A 19,303-nucleotide genomic window follows, 5' to 3' on the forward strand; every position below is an offset into this window, starting at 1 on the left:
GAGTTGGATCGGTTTAAATGCTTGGATTAAGGAGGGATAAGGGAGAGATTTAAGGATTTGGATGAGGCTAGGAGTTGGCGAATTATGGGAATTGAAGAGGAAAAATCGGTAGGGGGCTATGTTGTTAGTATTTGGCACTTAGGGTATTGAGTGGTGCCGTTTTTCTTCCGCTTTAACACCTTAGGGTTGTTTTCCTCTCTTTTTCGTCTCTGGCAAAACTACCACCTCCCTATTCCTCTTCTTCTATTTTTCTTTCTTCTTCTTCAAAACTATTCATCATACCGCTATTCATCAATACTTTTGCGAATCCATAAAAGCCGAAATCCTGTGATCATTGCTTGTGCCGATTTCTTCAAAGCCGGTTCTCCTATGTTCTTTTGTTTTATTAATTTGCAATTATCTTTTCTTAATCCTAGATCTCGATCGCAATTCTACTTCAAGGTTGTAGCCCCACATTATCATCTTCTTCATCACACAAAAGCGAAAAACCATAGATTTGGGGGCTTATAGCGAAACTTCAAGACTTTGGGGAATAGAGTTCTCTTGTCGTTTGATAGATAAATCTACACTAGATTGCGTGGAAATCAAGTGGGAGTAAGGGTAAGTACGTATCATCTCGGATCTGTTCTTATTTTGCAAAGTTAAGAAAAGTCAAGTCCCTAAAATTAGGGAGGTCATCGATTTGGGCATATGGCTCTAAGAGTCTTTAACGATGTTTTCTTTCGGTGACTAGAGTCTTCTTAAGCGTTGAATCTAAGGCGTGGTTCATTGGAGCAATCGGATTTGGAGCTACTATCGATTTTGGCAAAAAGGTAAGGTTTCAAAGGTTTTTAGGGATATGGTTCGATCATGGATAAGTAAGTTTTGGGGGTTTAGTGATTATGGTTTGTAAATAAGAACTGTGCTAATAAATTGTAGGACATCGAAAGGGATCTCGAAGCGATCGTCATGAATCGGTGTGTACCGAACACCCTTTCTTAGTTCAATTCGGCAAAAGCCGAAATGCCAAAATTCCGGCATTTCATGATCATGTGAGTATGCGAATGCTCTCAAGGCATAGAGTAATTGTTAGATCTGGCACCGCAAGGTGGTAAGCAAGTTTGTGTGACGTTTTAACGTATTTCAAAAAAGGGCTCGATGGGCCAAAATCGGGCCCAATGGGCTTACTGCACCAATATGGGTAAGAGATGGGCAAATTAGCTCATTAGGTAGATGGTAGAATCAAATTGCATAAAACGATAAAAATTATGAATTAGCTTGTGTAGTAGCGTAGATCACGAAATTACCCTCAAGAGCAAAATTACTTGAAATTACCCTAAAGAGCAAAATTACCAATATACCCCTAGGGTTTAAATTGGTGAACTGCATGAATAGTCAATGTTGTATTTTACATGATATGCTTTTATTAATATCTGTTGCATGGGGTTGGGGTATTAATGGAGGAAATCTTGAAAGTGGTTCATCCACGTCTTGGAGGCTTTGCCTCAATCGACTGAATTTGAGTGCGTTCTTTAACTGTGGTGTGTAAATTTGGGTGGGTTGAGATATTCCCACATGGTGTGTAGGGCTGGTACAGGCGATGTAGCGGTTGGTGGGTTGAGTAGTCTCCCGGATGGGCTTGCATTCATTATTTCATTGATACTCATGTTCTTGAACGGGCCTATGGGCCACACTGTTATGTAAAAGGGGCTAAGGCCTTGCTACTGTATTCTGAAAAGGGCTTCGGCCTACTGTGTACTGTTATCTGAATAGGGCTTAGGCCCAATGGGCTCGAGCTGAATTGGGCTTTGGATGGGTTTCAGATACACCGAGTTTTCCAAACTCACCCCTTCCTCCTCCCTCCTTGCGGTGAGCCCTAGTTGGTGGACTTGGAGCTGGGCGGGATTCAGAGTGGCCATGAAGATGGATTGCCAATTTTAAATAAGTTTAGCATTTAATTTGGATTATTTTATTTTTATTATGTTTAAAGTTGTAATAAGGCCGCTCTTTTTAATTATTTTTATTTTGGGGATTATTAAACTGGTTAGCACTAGGGTTCGTTTTATAAAAACTACTTGATTTTTAAAAGATCACGATGACGCAAAAGTTTCCATAAAGTAAATGTTTTTCCAAGGAAATAAATATTTTAAACAAACGTTTTCAACTTAAACATTTTCTTAAGACGGACATAATCAAACGATTTTCTCAAAATTATACGAGATGTTAGAGTGTGGCAATGGTGGTGTGCATGTCTAGAATCGGATCCGGGAAGAGCTTGGTACTTAAGCAGTCCGACGGACTCACCTCCTCTTTTTTCTGGTTTCCTACCGGTGCATGCTTCTATTCACTTTAACCTACCTTTAAAAGTGTCTTTACAACACCAACTCAGCTTTTCCAAACTAAGTAATACGGAATGTTTTGAACGCATCAATGTGGCGCATCAGATCCGGTCATAACGTCCAGGCCGGGTTTGGGGTGTTACAGCAAAAGTTGAATTCTATTAGTTAAAAGGGCTAAATGGCTATGGAAAGGAAAGCTGATGGACTTACATGTTAATTATACCATATATGTTGTTGATGGACAAAGATGGAAATGAATTAGTTGTTTTCTAAGTTAATACCCATGGTTAAAATAGTAATTTGGTAATTAAATTTAGAACAAAAGAAATTATAGCATGAATCATCTTTTATTTTTCATCTATCACTGATTTTAAGAGGGGAAAAACTCTATTTTTGAATGGTTGGTCAACTAGGCTTGTTTTAGTGCATGGTATGTATTTTTTAACCCATTTTTTATTATTTTTTATATTTTTAAGCTCGTTTTAGCTTAGGCTAGCTAGCCCAGGGGTTAATTTGCAAAATTGTTAAAGGTTGAGGGACTTGCCATGGTTGTTTTTGAGTAGGTTTTGAAGTTATTTGATAGATTATTAATCCTGGTTGTAAAACAAACATGTTTTGTGAAATGATTTTTGGTGAAATTATATTTAGGGATTTATTTGTGAAAATAATAAAATTTCATGGTAAAATTATGAAATGATGATTTAAGTGGGTTTCTATAAGTCCCTAAGAAATTCAGCTAGCTTGTATGGAGGAGGATTAAAATGGTTAAATTTCGAATTATGAGCTTAAGGACTAAATTGTGAAAAGTTAAAATGTTAGGGGTAATTTTATAATTTTACATAAATATGAATTATGGATTAAATCGAATACTAGAAGTACTTAATTGGATGAAATTTTCTATTTATATCAAGATAAACAATGACTGGACTTAAATCTAGGAAAGGCTGAAGCTTCGGATTAGTGTTCAATTCTACTTTTACGATCAAAGTTATCGAGGTAAGTTCGTATGAATTATGGTCGTATTAATGTTAGCTAAATTTATTATTTGCTATGTTGTATTAATATAAATAGAATTGAATTTGTATATGTATCGATGTATGAATAATTCATGGATAATGAATCCCATTTGAACCTTAACAATTCTTAAGATACAAATGACATGTCATTAGGGATTTCATGTTTCGAGTGTTGGTCTTGAATGTCCTACAGATGGCTGAGGTCCTGCATTGGTTGCTGATTCTCCATAGCTCATGTGAGCAGCATCATGTAGCTATCATTTTGACCCACAGCTCATGTGAGCAGGCCCATTTCACAGCTCGTGTGAGCACTATTGAAAAGGAAAGGTTACAAGGCATACTATGTGTGAGCATTCCCGAGTATCCAATGTAATTCTAGATGGTTCAACGTGTAAGTAAAGGAAATGGCATGGTAAAAATACAATTGAAATGGTTCATGATCTTATGAGAAGGTTTATGAGATAAATGATGTATATATATGAAATCTATTTGCTATATGATTGTATTCATATGTATCATTAATGAACTTACTAACTTGTGAGTTTGATGATGCTTGTATAAGCCTATGCTAAGCTTATGCTAAGCTTATGGTCTTGGTAATGATATTCTACTTATTCTATAAATTGTGTTAATGAAATGGTAAGATATGTTTGAGTTTATATGTTCTTACTAAGCACTAGTTGCTTACATAGTTACTTTTCTTTGTTTTATAGATTATTGGAAGCTCGACTGGTTGGAAGCTTGTCGAGGATTAATCACACTATCCAAGAACCATTTCGGTAGTTTTTGATTAATTTGGCCAAGGTCATATATGGCATGTATTGGATACTATATATGGTATTTCTTGAATGTGTAATGGTTGATTTGGTTTGTATATGCTTTTGAAGTTTATGCTTGTTTTAGTGAGCTTTGGAAACTTGCCAAGCTAGGTCATGTTGACCACTTTTAAGTGCTTGAATATAAAACCCTTTTGGTATGTTTTTGATGGCATGTAAATGGTCATATATGATATCATTTGGTAGATAAAAGAACTAGGCTTTATGCTTGAAATGTGGATATGTTCTTTGAATTTATCAATGATGTTTTGATACAAATGTGGTGCCTTTGAATGGCATATTGGTTAGATGAAATAGGATGTTTGAAATGGTATGATTATAAGTGTTTTAATGATGCTTAGGTCAATTGAATGTGTACAAATGGGATAGTTGGTTAGGTGTATTTTGGTCTTGAAATGGCGAAATTTGGGTTAATTTATGGATCATATGGGTCGGCTCCACGGCCGTGTGCCAATTGTAAGTTCTTAATGTATTAGGTAAGTGAGTTACACAATCATGTGTTGCAAGTCAGAGAGTTACATGGTCTAGCACATGGCATATGGCACAGCCGTATGACCCAACTCGATGAATTACATGGGTGAAGACTGGGCTGGTACACGGCCATGTGTCCCTTGTTCAATTGTTAAACGGCCTGGACTATGTCACACAGCCGTGTGACCCCTATTTTCAAATTTTTCAGTTTTTTCCCAAATTTTCTATTTTGATTCAAATTAGCCTCAAATTGCTTCTAAGCTATTTTTAGGGCCTCAAAGGCTCGATTTAGGGACAAAATGCATATGATTGATTGGTTTTTAATAAGATTAATTAATTTAATGTTATGATGTTAAAAGTTTTTCAATTGATCAGTAATGCTCTATAACCCTAATCTAACAAAGGAGACAAGTTTGAGGTGTTGCACCTCTAATAAAATATCCCAAAGCTGATTTTTGGGCAGCCATATGCTTGTGCCGAATTTGGGCTTGACTCCCCCTTGTTGGATGGTTTCATGATCCAATAAATAACCAAACATGTACACTTTGTAACAACACTTTAGTTGGGTAAAATTTACATTCTTATGACCCAATTTTGCATGGTTTTGCCATCCAAGTAAGGTGGATGTGTCCATGTCCATGCAACATTATGATAATCTCATCTTTCATGGACCCATTGCCTAATAAAAATTAACATACTAATAATTAACATGAAAATAATATAATTTATGCACAAAAATAATGTAATAAAGCATAATTTTGCATACTTTATAAATTCATGCCCAATATTAACATTTAAACAAAATCCACTTAATTTATTAATAATTGCTTTAGATTAATATAATTTTTAAGTTAAAAGGTGGTAAAATTGCTAGAAAAATCCTATATGATTTCGAGTTTACAGAAGCATTCAAACTCTATGGATTTGTGCTTAATTTCAATACAATCACTCTCTTTCATTTACTCTATCTTGTTTATTTAATTAGCATGCTTTCTCTTTTCATTGATTATATATTGTCTATGGAAGTCATAAGGAACTAATCCCTCTATGAGGGATTAACGAGTGGAGGTATGATTTGTTAACTATTTTGTAGGGTTACTCAATAAATTAGATGTTTGGGAAAGGAAGAATGTGAAACAAACCCTAGGCCTAAGAACCCCGAAAAGTCATTAAGGTGGGAATTAACCCAAATTTGGTATTACCCAACTATGAACACCTTAACCCCAAACCGGACTGAACTGTGAGGTCAGAAGATAAGTAGTTCTTGCTGACTCGTTATGTTAGTGGAAGATTGGAGGATCCTGCTAGGACAGCAACTAGTTGACTGACGAGGAACCCGAAATGGCAGTTGATGGAGATTACCGAAGTGAGCTAATCACCCATAATCATATTTGATTTATTCTCCCTTTTTAATCTCTTAAATTTTATCTTTTTATGTTATTTTGTTTTTATTACTATTATTATAAAACCCGAAAAATCCTTTATTTCATATTGTTCATACTATAATTGTTTAAAAAGTATTAATTAGATATTTGAGTGTTTAGGTTAGAATTGATCTTGTACTCGCCTCCCTGGGGTACGATCCTCGGAGTACTCATCTACTCCATTGTAAAACTATATTAAAACTCGACCCATATACTTGCGGATACTGCCTTGTAGTTCTATATTTTATTGTAGTATTCACACTATAGATGTTAGTACGTCTGGAGGCAGTCAATAATTAGATGAATGGAATTAGTTTTAGGAAAAAATATTAAGTATAGATCGAGATAATGGAGTTTCAAGTTTGCTATGTCGAAGGTTTTGGTTTCAAAAAATCTGGCTTAGGCTTGTGTTTTTGCTTTATTTAAGAAAGTCTTTGACAGTATGTTTATTGTGCTTGTTGTGTGACGTAACTCCCCTTACCCGTATTCGACACCGGAACAGGGTGCGAGGCATTACTTGTAACATCCCAAAATAGTGCCTAGTCAAAATAGTGGTTTCGGGACCACAAATCTGACATCAAAATATTTATTTTATGATTATTACGAGGCTTAGAAATGAGAATATGCATGTGCTAAAATTTCATGAAGAAATTCTTTGAGTAAGGTGTCCAATTGGAAATTAGGGACTAAATTGAATAAATTGCAAAACTTGGATTCTAGAAGCAAATTGCATGAAATTGCTTTAGATTATAAAATAGAAGGTCTTGGGGAGTAAATTTCCCAATTTCTAAATTTTTGGACAAAAATGGGCTTGCATGGAGGAAATTTTAAAGAAAGGGCATGAGGGCATTTTGGTCATTTAGCTTTTTAATGAAATAAAATGGGAAAAATCAAGCCAAAATCAGCCATTCTTCTTCTCCATGCTGCCGAAATTCTCTTGTCACCATAGCTAGGGTTTTCAGACATTTCAAGCTCAATAGTAAGTGCTCCCAAGCCCCGTTTTTAATGTTCTTTGTATTTTTAGAATCCTGATAGCTTGTTCTCTTCATTTCTACCCATATTTCATGCTAGGGTTCATGTTTAAAAAAATTACCCATGCATAAGTTGCTTGTATTTTGATGGATTATGGAGTAGTATGAAAGTTGAATGTGTGTTAAACATCTTTTCCTAGGTGATTTTCATGAAAAACCCTTGTAAGGACCATTTTGCAAAAGTTGTAAAATGTGTAGTAGAAATGAGAAATAATGGGAAATGTGGGTTGTCATAAGAGAGAAAAGTCTTTGGCTAGGCTTGGGTAAGATAGAAAATGCATGTGTTTCATTATATGAGCCTAGGGACTAAATCGTAAAAATGTTAAAGATTAGGGGCAAAACGGTCATTTCGACCAGGGGTGAGAATTAGACTTGTAATGTATAGTGTGGGGTATTAATGATATAATTTTGTTGTTATTGGCCTGAGGAACAAATTTTGGAGGTCGATCGAGGTAAACGAAAGGTTACGGAATAACCGAAACAAAGCTCCGAAACAAATACCAGGTAAGTTCGGATAACTTAAAGTAAACCCCTAATATGCATAATTGTATGATTTATGAATGCATGATGATTGCATTTATTATTGGCATGAAATATCATAGAAATGCATATTTGATGGTAACATGTGAAAAATGTCTCGGTTGAGGTTGACAAAGGGAATTCGATGGTAACCCATAATTATATGTGATTTGAGATCCTGCATGTGTTGCAGTAAGGATTTAGCCTGGACGGGTAATCCGTTGATCTCAATTATAAAAAGGATCTAGCCCGGACGGGTGTTCCTTGAATGATCGAGCCTCCCGAAGAATATGTGTGCATAATGGATTTAGCCCGGAAGGGTAATCCGATTAGGATCTGAATTTAGCCTGGACTGGTAATTCAGATTCGAGCTCACTAAGGGTGTTTGTCGCTATAAGGGATTTAGCCTGGACTTGTAATCCCGACATCACCTTATGAGTTCATAAAATGGGGGATTTAGCCTGGATTGGTAATTTCGCCATAGGATGTGAGGTTCGCGGGAGTGCATATATGGAATGATCATTCGTATGAATTGACGGTTAATGGGTATTCCATCGAGATTCTCTAGAAACTCAACGGGATTAATACGATGTATATCAATAAGATGATGAATGATGAGCTCATTTAAATAAATTATATGATGTTTTGTTATGTGACTAACTCATTGACTAAGTGCATGGATAGGGAATCATTTCATAAATGATGATTTCATGATTTTAATATGGATATATGCTAATTACTCGGTAAGTTACTTTCCAGTTATTCGAGCTTACTAAGCATGTAAATTCTTAACCCTCTCTTTTTTCTTATCTCTCAAAACTCGAGGACTCATAAGGACTGGAAGATTATTGGAGAGTCGACACACTATCAACTAGTCAAGCTTTGGTATAAAGACACTTTTATTTTGTTCAATGGCATGTATAGGATTTTTGAGTATTTTGTTATATGTGTCATTTGATTTTCCAAATGAAGGCATGTAAAAATATGTTTATCATTTTGTATATGGCCATGAAAATTGGCTTAATTGAATTAGGCTATGACCTTACAAGTTTTTGTATGGTTTTATTTACAAGTGATGGGTTGTTACCAATTGGCAATGAGTTACACGAACGAGCCAATTTCGGACGAATGAAAGTGACATGGAAACCCATAAACACTAAATGGGAAATAACCTTTCATGTATGAAACCAATGATATGAGGTTTCCATACAACTAGTTTTATCTAGATTATTTTCAAGTGTATAATCATGTTCTCCTTCAAACTTGGTAACCACTAGGTATAAAGAGTAGAAAGGGGTGACTTAAGGCTTGGAAAATAGCCTATCAGGGTCCACATGGTCAGACACATGGGCGTGTGTCTAGGCCGTATGTGACACACAGTTCCATCTTAGGGGTGTGGGCTATGGCCATGTGTCCCCTACACTTAAAATTTTAAATCAAAAATGCACACGAGTAGGTCACAAGGGCATGTGTCCTTGTCGTGTCTAAATGACAGTGTAGCCCACGAGCAGGCGGCACGGGCGTGTGCCATGGTCGTGTTGATAAGTCAGTGTTGCGCACGACCGAAGGGCATGGGTGTGTCCCAAGTCACACGGGCGTGTGAGTTCACACGGCCTATCTACATGGGCATGTAACACTTTAAGATAAGGAAAATTTTCTAAGATGCCCAAAGTTTATCAAACGTTCTCAGTTTTGTCCCGCGCCGCCTCTAAACATGTTTTAGGTCTCGAAAGCCTGTTTAAGGGAAAGGATATACATATTTGAAAAGTTTTAAATTAGAGTGCAACTTAGTGACTTGATCTAATATGTTTATGAATGTGAAATCCTATTAACGCCTCGAGCCCTATCCCGGCGTCGGATACGGGTGAGGGGTGTTACATTGCTGGACGTAAACACAAGCAACCATACATTCCGAGCTGTAAATTTGGCACCAAATTAAAACTTTTCAACAACCAGTCACATTATCCTTAAAACGAGCCTATGAGGCCAAAAATGTGCTTTGGAAGTGGTTCGGGACTAAATCGAGAACCTTAGAAAATTTTACAACACTTAGAAAATTTTTGCTAAAATAGGGGTCATACATCCGTGTGGCTTGGGACACGCCTGTGTCCCTAGCCCGTGTAAGTCTTTGTTTGTCACCCAAGAGCAAATTGAAGTCACGTGGCCATGGCACACGCCCGTGTCTCGAGGCCGTGTCCTTCACACGACTGAGACACACAACCGTGTCTCATACCCGTGTGCTTGATACTGAGCATTTTGTTTTGCAACAATTGTCGGATCACACGTCTATGGGGCTGACCGTGTGTCACACATGACCTAGACACACTCCCGTGTGTCTACCCGTGTGGACAATAATAAGGCTATTTACCAAGCCACTTGCCACCCTTATTCACACATACACTTACCCAAATTCAAAGGCACAAAACAATACATACTTAGGCAACCAAAACATCCACATTCATGGTTAAAACATATCAACTATATATCTTTATCTAACACATTCACTACATTTATTAAACCCTAAATCAAACATACAAATCTCACATTCATTAGGCTTCATTCAATTACTATCTAGTTACCAAATTATACTCAACTTCCTCATCTCATTAACAGGTCACAATTCCAAACATTACACAATCATGCCATAAATCACATTTCCAAATATTTGACATTCACCAAGCATACCATGATCATATCACCATAGACATTGACACATATATGAATATACTTAGGCTTACAACCGTGTTGCCACTATAAGCCAACTTACATGGCCAAATAGAAAAATAAGCCTTTGATGATTACAAGCCATTACACTGACTAAAATCATATGACGCATATAACAAAATGACAAAGCCCCTATACATGTCCTAACTCAAAATACTTGAATTCATCAATACCCAAAATGATAGCTTGATAGTGTGATAGAATCTCCGGCGATCTCTAACTCGAGCTACCTTCACGACACTATAAAACATGGGAAAGGAATGGGGGATAAGCTATATAGCTTAGTAAGTCCGTATGAACATAATAAGCAACTCTTATCAATCATTTACCAAATCCAATGATACAAACACAAGATAATATAAATTTCATTAAAACTCACAGTAATAACTTACTCAGTCACATTGTTTGTTCCATCAATTTGCAAGCATAATTAACATGTCTTGACATTCGCCTAATAACCAAAATCTCTCCATTATAACCATTTACCATAATCAACCAATCATTTCAAACCTCATAGTAAACGTGCACATTGATTATGTGTACTCATATTTCCAAGCATATATCTTAATATCTTTCAATTACCTAAACTTTTATCTTCCAGTACTTTCCCAACTATTTTAATAGGCAACTATGCCAATCTTTCCTTATTCTCATATCCGATAAATTGCAATTTAAGTGAATAAAACACGCTATTTCACAACTCAATTTGGCCCGAAAGCCAATCACATGATCTTCAACTGAATGAATTTCATACATCACAAGTATAGACCAATAATTACAGGATTTCCACAAAATCATTCTCGTGGAAATCATGAACTCACAATTTTATGAAGTCAATGCATATAAACTTTACGTACATACCTGTATACATGCTCTTTCTCTTCTTTGACATGCCCATTAAAATACTCGTTGAACCACTTCAAAAACTAAAGGATACTCGGGAATCCCGTATTCACAGTATCGTACCAATGCCATATCCTAGATATGGTCTTACATATAATCTCATATTGATGCTAATAGCCCAGTTATGGTCTTACACGAAGTCTCATATTGATGCCATATCCTAGATATGGTCTTACACGTATTCCCAGTAACCCTAAACATTTGTATCCTATCTGTTCCTAAGGTTCAACCGGGACTTTTACTGTATCGAATCTCTGTCGGTCATTTCTGTAGTATCGTACTCAATAACATTCACATTTCATTTCAATAATATAGCATGTACCACAATTATATCAATTAAGCATTTATACATATATAATTTAATGCTTATTAAACATACAAACTTTCCTCGGCATAAAAATGGCGAAAAGGACCTAACCGTCAAATACTCTTTTTTCCCCCGTTCCAATTCCGAACCTCATTTTTCTTGATCTATAATATCACATTTAACTTATTTAATCATTATGCTATTCAAATAAGCACAAAATTACATTATGGAAAAATTACATTTTTGCCCCCAAAGTTTCACATTTTTACATTTTAGTCCCTAGGCTCGTAAAATGAAATGTACTCAATTTCTTCAATACCCATGACTAGACGAACCTTATACATGCTTATGGAAACCCACATTTTTCTTTTATTTTCATTTTAACACCCATTTTACAACTTTTTACAAATAGGTCCTTTTAGGCATTTTCGTCGAAAATTACTTAGCAAAAGTAATTTATCAAACAATTAATATGTAGCAAAAGTAATTTATCAAACAATTAATATGTATTTTCTACAATTAAACATCAAAATACACAAATATCCATCATGTGTAAAATTTTAGACTTTGGTTATGTCTTAAATTAGTGGTAGAAATAGATAGATCATGTTACAAGGATTTCAAAAACATAAAAATCATTAAAAATGGGGCTAGAACGAACTTACAATCGAGCTTGGAAGCTTGAAAAACCCTAGCCATAGTTTTTTCTTGGTACATTCAGCCACGAGGTAGAAGATGAGCAAAAATTGGCGTTTAATTTGGCTTTTTAATTCATTTAATTACCAAATTACTAAAATGCCCTTAATGAAAAACTTTAGAAACATACCTAACCATGTCCATTTTTTCCCAACAACTTTAAATTTAAAAATGGGGGTATGAAATTGCTGCTTGTAGACATAATTCATTATGTTAATTGGGAATTTAGAAGTAGCATAAACCCCAACTCTAAATTTCGAGTGTAAGTTTTCTCATACCCATGTTTAATTTGTGAAATATGTGCTTGTATGATTGTGAAAATGAAAACTAAGATGTGATGCTATGGTATGTGCCAGATGTTTGTGATGACTATTGTGAAAGTGTAAATGTGGGCATCATATACATGTTGAATGACAGTGATAGTGTTGTGCTAATGATGCTAATATACAGTATAGTGAGCAGACAATCGATAAGTAAATGTGTGTTATAATGTGGATATTTTGGCCTTGTGACTTTATAAGACCGTTGGATATAATTGACATGCCATAGGATTGTGAGTACTTACCTTTTTGTTGTGTTTTTGGGGCATTGAGGCCCGAGACAGATTTGGAGAGATAAAAGAATGTGAGCTAGGCTCCATTCACCGAGACATGTTTGGTGTGTTGGATAGTGCCCACTTTTATGTTCAACTCTATGAGTCATTTGGTGTGTTGGAGATCCGTGTATCCGATGTGTGGTGATAGAGCCTGCTTTTATGTTTCATAGCTCAAGTGTCAAATTATCAATAAATATGATCATGTATAATGTCATATATGCTTAAACAGTTATGTGATTACTATGTAAATGAGCCAATGATTATTGCATGAATAAGCATAATACGACACTAAGGATGGAAATGTTGTAAATGTGCTAATGGTTGCTTCGTTAATGCATGATGACATGTTCATATGGTAGTTATTCTGATCATTCATTGAGCTTGTTATGCTCATCCACTCCTTTTTAAACCATTGCAAATTAGTTGTGTTTCGGTGTGAGTGGTGTGGTTCCAAAGAAGTGATCCACGCAAGACTTTAGCATTATTTTGTAGGTGTTTATTTATTCGTTTATGTTTTGGGGAAATAAAGGCAACGTGGTAATTTTTGCTGGTTTTTCCATGATATTTAAGATGTCTTTGTGACTTTATTACTTTAGATTTTATGGACACTGGTCTTGATATTTTGCTTTCTTGTTCAAGCATATTTATGATGTTGTGAACTGCTATTATGGACGGTTTGACGATGGTATGATGAGGTATTAGTTACATGTTGAATAGTTTATGGTTAGAATGGATTATAAGCCTTGTTATGCTATATTTTTTATGTCTAGGGTAGAGTTATCGATATTCAGGTTTTAAAAATGATACCTCCATGATTTTTAAAAGTGCAAGAAGTCAGTAACGTAATTTGGTATCGATACCATATCACAGTATCGATACTCGAGGTAAAATAATCGATACCTTAGGAAAGGTACCAATAAGTTCTGAGATTTTGATTATAAACGAGAAACAAAATGTTCTTTTGGTATCGATTCTCCAAGCAATATTGATACCATTTGAGAGAAATATTGATACCTTTGATTTAGTATCTGTACTTGCATGAATAATTTGGAATTTTTGTTTAGTGGTCTAAAAGCATGTCTAACTCTAGTTTTAAGTTCGCTTGATGAATGCTTAGAATGTTTTAATGATATTCAAAATATGTATGACTTAGAAATTCTTACAAATGATAAAATAGAAGGTGTTTGCTTAATAATGAGATCAATTTTAATGAGTATGATGTGTGACGGTGGTGTGGCAACCTAATATCCAGGCTCAGTGACTGGGCTAGGTATAGGGTGTTATATTTAGTGGTATCAAAGTTTTAGGTTCATAACACTCAACCTAGGTGATTGATGTGTGGATTGGGGTTGCGAAACCCAAGTGTTTAAGTTACTCTGATTGCTTAAATTGTTGAAAATATCTCTGATTGAATTGCATGTGGGGTAGGAATAGGAACACATTGCCTTAATCCTAAAGTTCTCTTACAAGAACATGACTTGGATCATTTTCCCTGGCACTCACACCTTTGTTTGTTTGTGTGTTTGAATAAATCGATATGGCTCGTAGATGTATGAATGAGAATGTGAATGCTCAAGAGGATGGAACATCTTCTGCACCTCCCATGCCACTGTGTAGGACGAACATACCTGATGAAGGTGTAAGACCTCTGATGGAAGCTCTGATTAGAACGTTTCAAAATATTGTTGCTGCTAACCCTGCTCCTACACCTGCCAATCCTGCACCTGTTAAACATGTAACACCCCAAACCCGGCCCAGATGTTATGGCCGAATCCGACATGCCACATCGAAGCGTTCAAAACATTTTAGGTTGTTGTTCTAGAAAAACTTACTTAGTGTTTTAAAAGATAATTTCAATGCAGGTTAAAGTGAATGGAAGCTGCGCCCCAGGTAGGAAACCGGAAAAGAGAAGGTGAGTCCCTCGGACTGCTTAAGTACCAAGCTCCCTTCGGATCCAATCCTAGACATGCACACCACCGTTACCACACCTTAACGTCGTGTATATTTCCAGGAAACCAATTTGATTAAGTCCTTTTTAGGAAAAGTGATTAATTTTGGAAAAAATATTCTCATTGTGGAAGCTTTGCTTGTTGTCGTGTTATTTTTGAAATCAATTACCGTTTTTGAAAATGCGCCCTAATGCTATCAAATTCAATAGTTAAATATAAGTAATAAATATCTTAATAAAACATATAAAACACATCAAAGAAAATAATTAAGCGGCCCTATTACATTTTAAAAACCCAAAACCTTAAATGAAAACGATAAAAAAGTATAAAATCAACTTGCAGAATGTGTGGCCACTCCGAATCCCTCACAGCTCCAAGCCCTATAGTTGGGGATTACCTGCGTGGATGAAAAATAAAGGGGTGAGTTTGGGGAAACTCAGTGTGTAAATTAACCCAACCATAGCCTATATCGGTTTAAACCACAGAGAACAGAATAAGTTGGCCTTAGCCTAGAATAGAAGTCAGAATAAAGCCCATAGGCCCATAACAGAGTAGAACACATATTACATGTCTATGAAAAACCCAACCCATATCCAGCCACATGCACCCCCATACTAACCTTTCACCATGTGGGGAGACTACTCGACCCACCCAACCGCTACACGCCACAGAAATATGCAGCATGGCTGCCAGAACAAATAATGTGACAGAGTCACCAGAACAGATAATTGTGGCAGAGCCACCAGAACAGATATATATGGCAGAGCCACCAGATCAGATATATGTGGCATAGCCACCAGGACGCTTCCTCCATAATATAACCCGTGTCCTCATGCAGCAGATATACAATCATGGCATACATCATACAGAATTAAGTTATCATGCTTTTCAGTCAAAAGTAACCCTAGGGGTATAATGGTAATTTTGCACCTAGGGGTGTATCAGTAATTTCCATATATAGGGGTATTCAAGCAATTTAACTATTCTTAGGGTTTTCATGCATAGAATAGCCATTTTCATATGACCAGAAACACTTATCGCATTTTCTTACTGAATTGGGCCTGTTGGCCCATTTACCCATTTTCGGCCCGTTAAGCCCAATATATCATTAATGCACAAAATTGCACGTACTGCAGTTTTATCACTTTAGATTACCAAAAATATTAACCCACTTATATTATGAGCATTCGCACACTCGCAAGTTCTCAAAATATCGAATTTTTGGCATTTAAGCTTTTTGGCTTTTGCCGATCTAGTCTCTGAGAGGGTGTAAGTTACACACCTGTTTGCAACGATTCGTTGATGAGATCCACGCACGAAATACCTACAATTATATTACTACCACGTTAATCTAACTATCGAAATGAACTACATATTAACCCCTTACCCTATTCGGCCAATAACATCTCAGGCACTAGCAATCCTACCTTTGCCGGAATTAGCGACTAGATTTAGATCCCGTTGTTCCCCTTGTCCACGCCCTTGATCAGCAGCCTTTAGATCACACTATCATCAAGATAAAATAGTTATCACAACCCCTTAGGGCTACAAGTCCAAAACGACAGCCTCCCTAACCTTTAGGGATTTTAGCTTTTTCTAAAATTCGAAGTAAAGACTAGGTTGAAACGACTTACCACCGATTCCTTCAGTCAACAACACCTCTTAATCCCCACTCGATTCTGATGCAGTTCTAAGCCCTCAAATGATAGCAAAAGTCGAGCCTTCAGTGATCTCAATTCAGCTAAGTCCTTAGGAGTGTGGAGTTTTCGGTTTTTCCCTTGCAACTGTGTAACGAAAGATGAAATAGGAGGGTTTTGCTGTGGTCTTGCCGACAGAAGCTTGAGGTTTAGAGAACTAAAGAAACGGTCAAGAATGATGAAAAAGATGAGAGAATTGGCTAGGAGAAATCGACACAGAAGGAAATATGGCTTTCGGGATATCGGCTTTTCTTATGGCAAATGGATATGAAGGTTTAGGATCGTCTGAAGAAAAAGATGGAGATGAACAGGGAGGATAGAAAGATTCTATATAGAGAAGAGAAGAAAAGAAAAGTTGATGGAGAGAGGAGAAAAGAAAAGAAGAGGAGAATAGTCAGGAAATGGCACAACTTACCCCTAGTGCCAAATTTATACTGGCACTTAACCTAGCCGAAATTTGCCCCCTACAGCACCCCTTGGCAGGCCAACTCTTGCTCCTCAAGAGTCCACCATTTGGCCAACACCGTTCTCCCAAATCAGCTCCTAAATCCTCTCCCTTATCAGCTCCCAAATCTTCTCCTGACAGCCTTTCACTTCAGTTCCACTACTTACCTTTTCTGTACATAAAAATTAATATCACTAATTTTCTTACCTTGCGACTCGAACCTTAGCTCACCTTGGTCATCTACACGCCACCTCTAAAGCCCTCAAGTGGCGTCACATGCCAACTTACCACAGGCTTCCTTGTGTTTTATTTTACCCAGTTAATACTTAAAAGCCTAGCTAACCAGAACCTCCTTTCCCTATGGATTAAAATCACTTAAAATTACCGGGTTTTAGCTTAAGGTTGGGCCTTCTAGAGGCCCACTAACATAATTAAACCTACGCCAAACAGTCAAAAAACAAAAATTTTAAAATTCGTTGAAAACAATAGAAATCCCGAAAATCCCAAAAATTGGGGCGTTACAACTCTACCCTCCTTAAAGAAATTTCGTCCTCAAAATTTTACCTAATTCAAACAGATGAGGGTATTGCTGTTGCATCGCCTCTTCTGGCTCCCACGTAGCTTCCTATCTGCCATGATTACGCCAAAGCACTTTCACTAATGGGACAAATTTCCTTCTGAGAACCTTAACATCTCGTGCCAATATTTGCACAGGCTCCTCCTCAAAGGTCATATCAGTCTGAACATCAATTTCTGCAACTGGCAAGACATGAGCAGGGTCAGAACGATAATGCCTTAACATGGAGACGTGAAAAACATCGTGAATCCTGTCTAGCTCTGGAGGCAATTCCAATTGATAAGCCACTGGGCCTACTCGCTTCAAAACCTGATAGGGCCCAATGAACCGCAGACTCAGCTTGCCCTTCTTACCAAACCTTAATATCTTCTTCCAAGGAGAAACCTTCAAGAAAACCATATCACCTACTGAGTACTCAATCTCCTTTCGCTTCAAATCTGCATACGACTTTCGCCTATCAGAAGCTTCTTTTAACCGATCCCTAATTATTCTGACCTTATCCTCGTGACGCCTACCAACTCGTCGAAGAACTTGTCGCCCCTAGTTCACCCAACAACTAGGGTACGACACCTTCGTCCATACATTGCTTCATACGGTGCCATTCAATACTACCGTAACTGTTATTGTACGAAAATTCATAACGGCAAGTAATACTCCCAACTACCCCGGAAGTCAATCATGGATCCCCTCAACATGTCCTCTAGAATCTGAATAACCCTTTCTGACTGTCCATCAGTTTGGGGATAGAAAGTTGTACTAAAGTTCAATCGTGTTCCCAACACCTCATACAACTTTTTCCAAAACTGAGATGTGAATCTGGGATCCCAGTCAGAGATAATCGACACTGGGACTCCATGAAGTTGCACAATCTCCACTACATACAACTTGGCTAACTTTGGAAGTGAGAAGTGAGTACGCACCGGTATGAAATGGGCTGATTTGGTCAACCTATCCACAATCACCCACACCGAGTCTTTCTTCGATAGTGTCAAAGGCAACCCACTCACAAAGTCCATGGTTACCCTCTCCCACTTCCAAAGTGGTATCTTCACCGGTTGTAACAGTCCAGAAGGTAATTGATGCTCAGCTTTCACTGGTTGGCATGTCAGACATTTTCCTACAAACTCCGTTACTTCTCGTTTAAGTCCAGGCCACCAGTATAATTCGCGCAAGTCGTGATACAACTTATTCCCTCCAGGATGCATAGCACAAAGTCCCCCATGAGCTTCCTTCAATATTGCCTGCCTTAAGTCAGAGTCCTTCGGAACACAAATTCTTCCTCGGAAACACAGAACTCCTTCACCATTTAACCCAAACTCAGAAGTTTCCCCTTCCTTAACTTGTTAAAAACGAGTGACCAAAGACTCATCGTTCAACTGCTTTTCCTTAATCTGATCCACCCAGGTTGGCCTCACTTGCAACTCAGCCAACAGACTTCCATCATCATACTGATCAGATGAGCAAACATTGCTCTCGGATCGAATCTGATTCTCGACTTAGAGCGTCGGCTACCACATTAGCCTTGCCTAGGTGATACTCGATCGAACAGTCATAATCCTTAAGCAAATCAATCCATCTCCTTTACCTAAGGTTCAGCTCCTTCTGAGTCAACAAATACTTAAGACTCTTGTGGTCTGTGTATATAACACACCTCTCCCTGTACAAGTAATGTCTCCAAATCTTAAGTGCAAATATCACTGCCACCAACTCCAAATCATGAGTAGAATAGTTCCCCTCGTGAGGCTTAAGCTGCCGTGATGCATATGCAACCACCTTACCCTCTTGCATTAGCACG

Source organism: Gossypium arboreum, chromosome 8, assembly GCF_025698485.1.
Source record: "Gossypium arboreum isolate Shixiya-1 chromosome 8, ASM2569848v2, whole genome shotgun sequence".
Lineage (NCBI taxonomy): Eukaryota > Viridiplantae > Streptophyta > Magnoliopsida > Malvales > Malvaceae > Gossypium > Gossypium arboreum.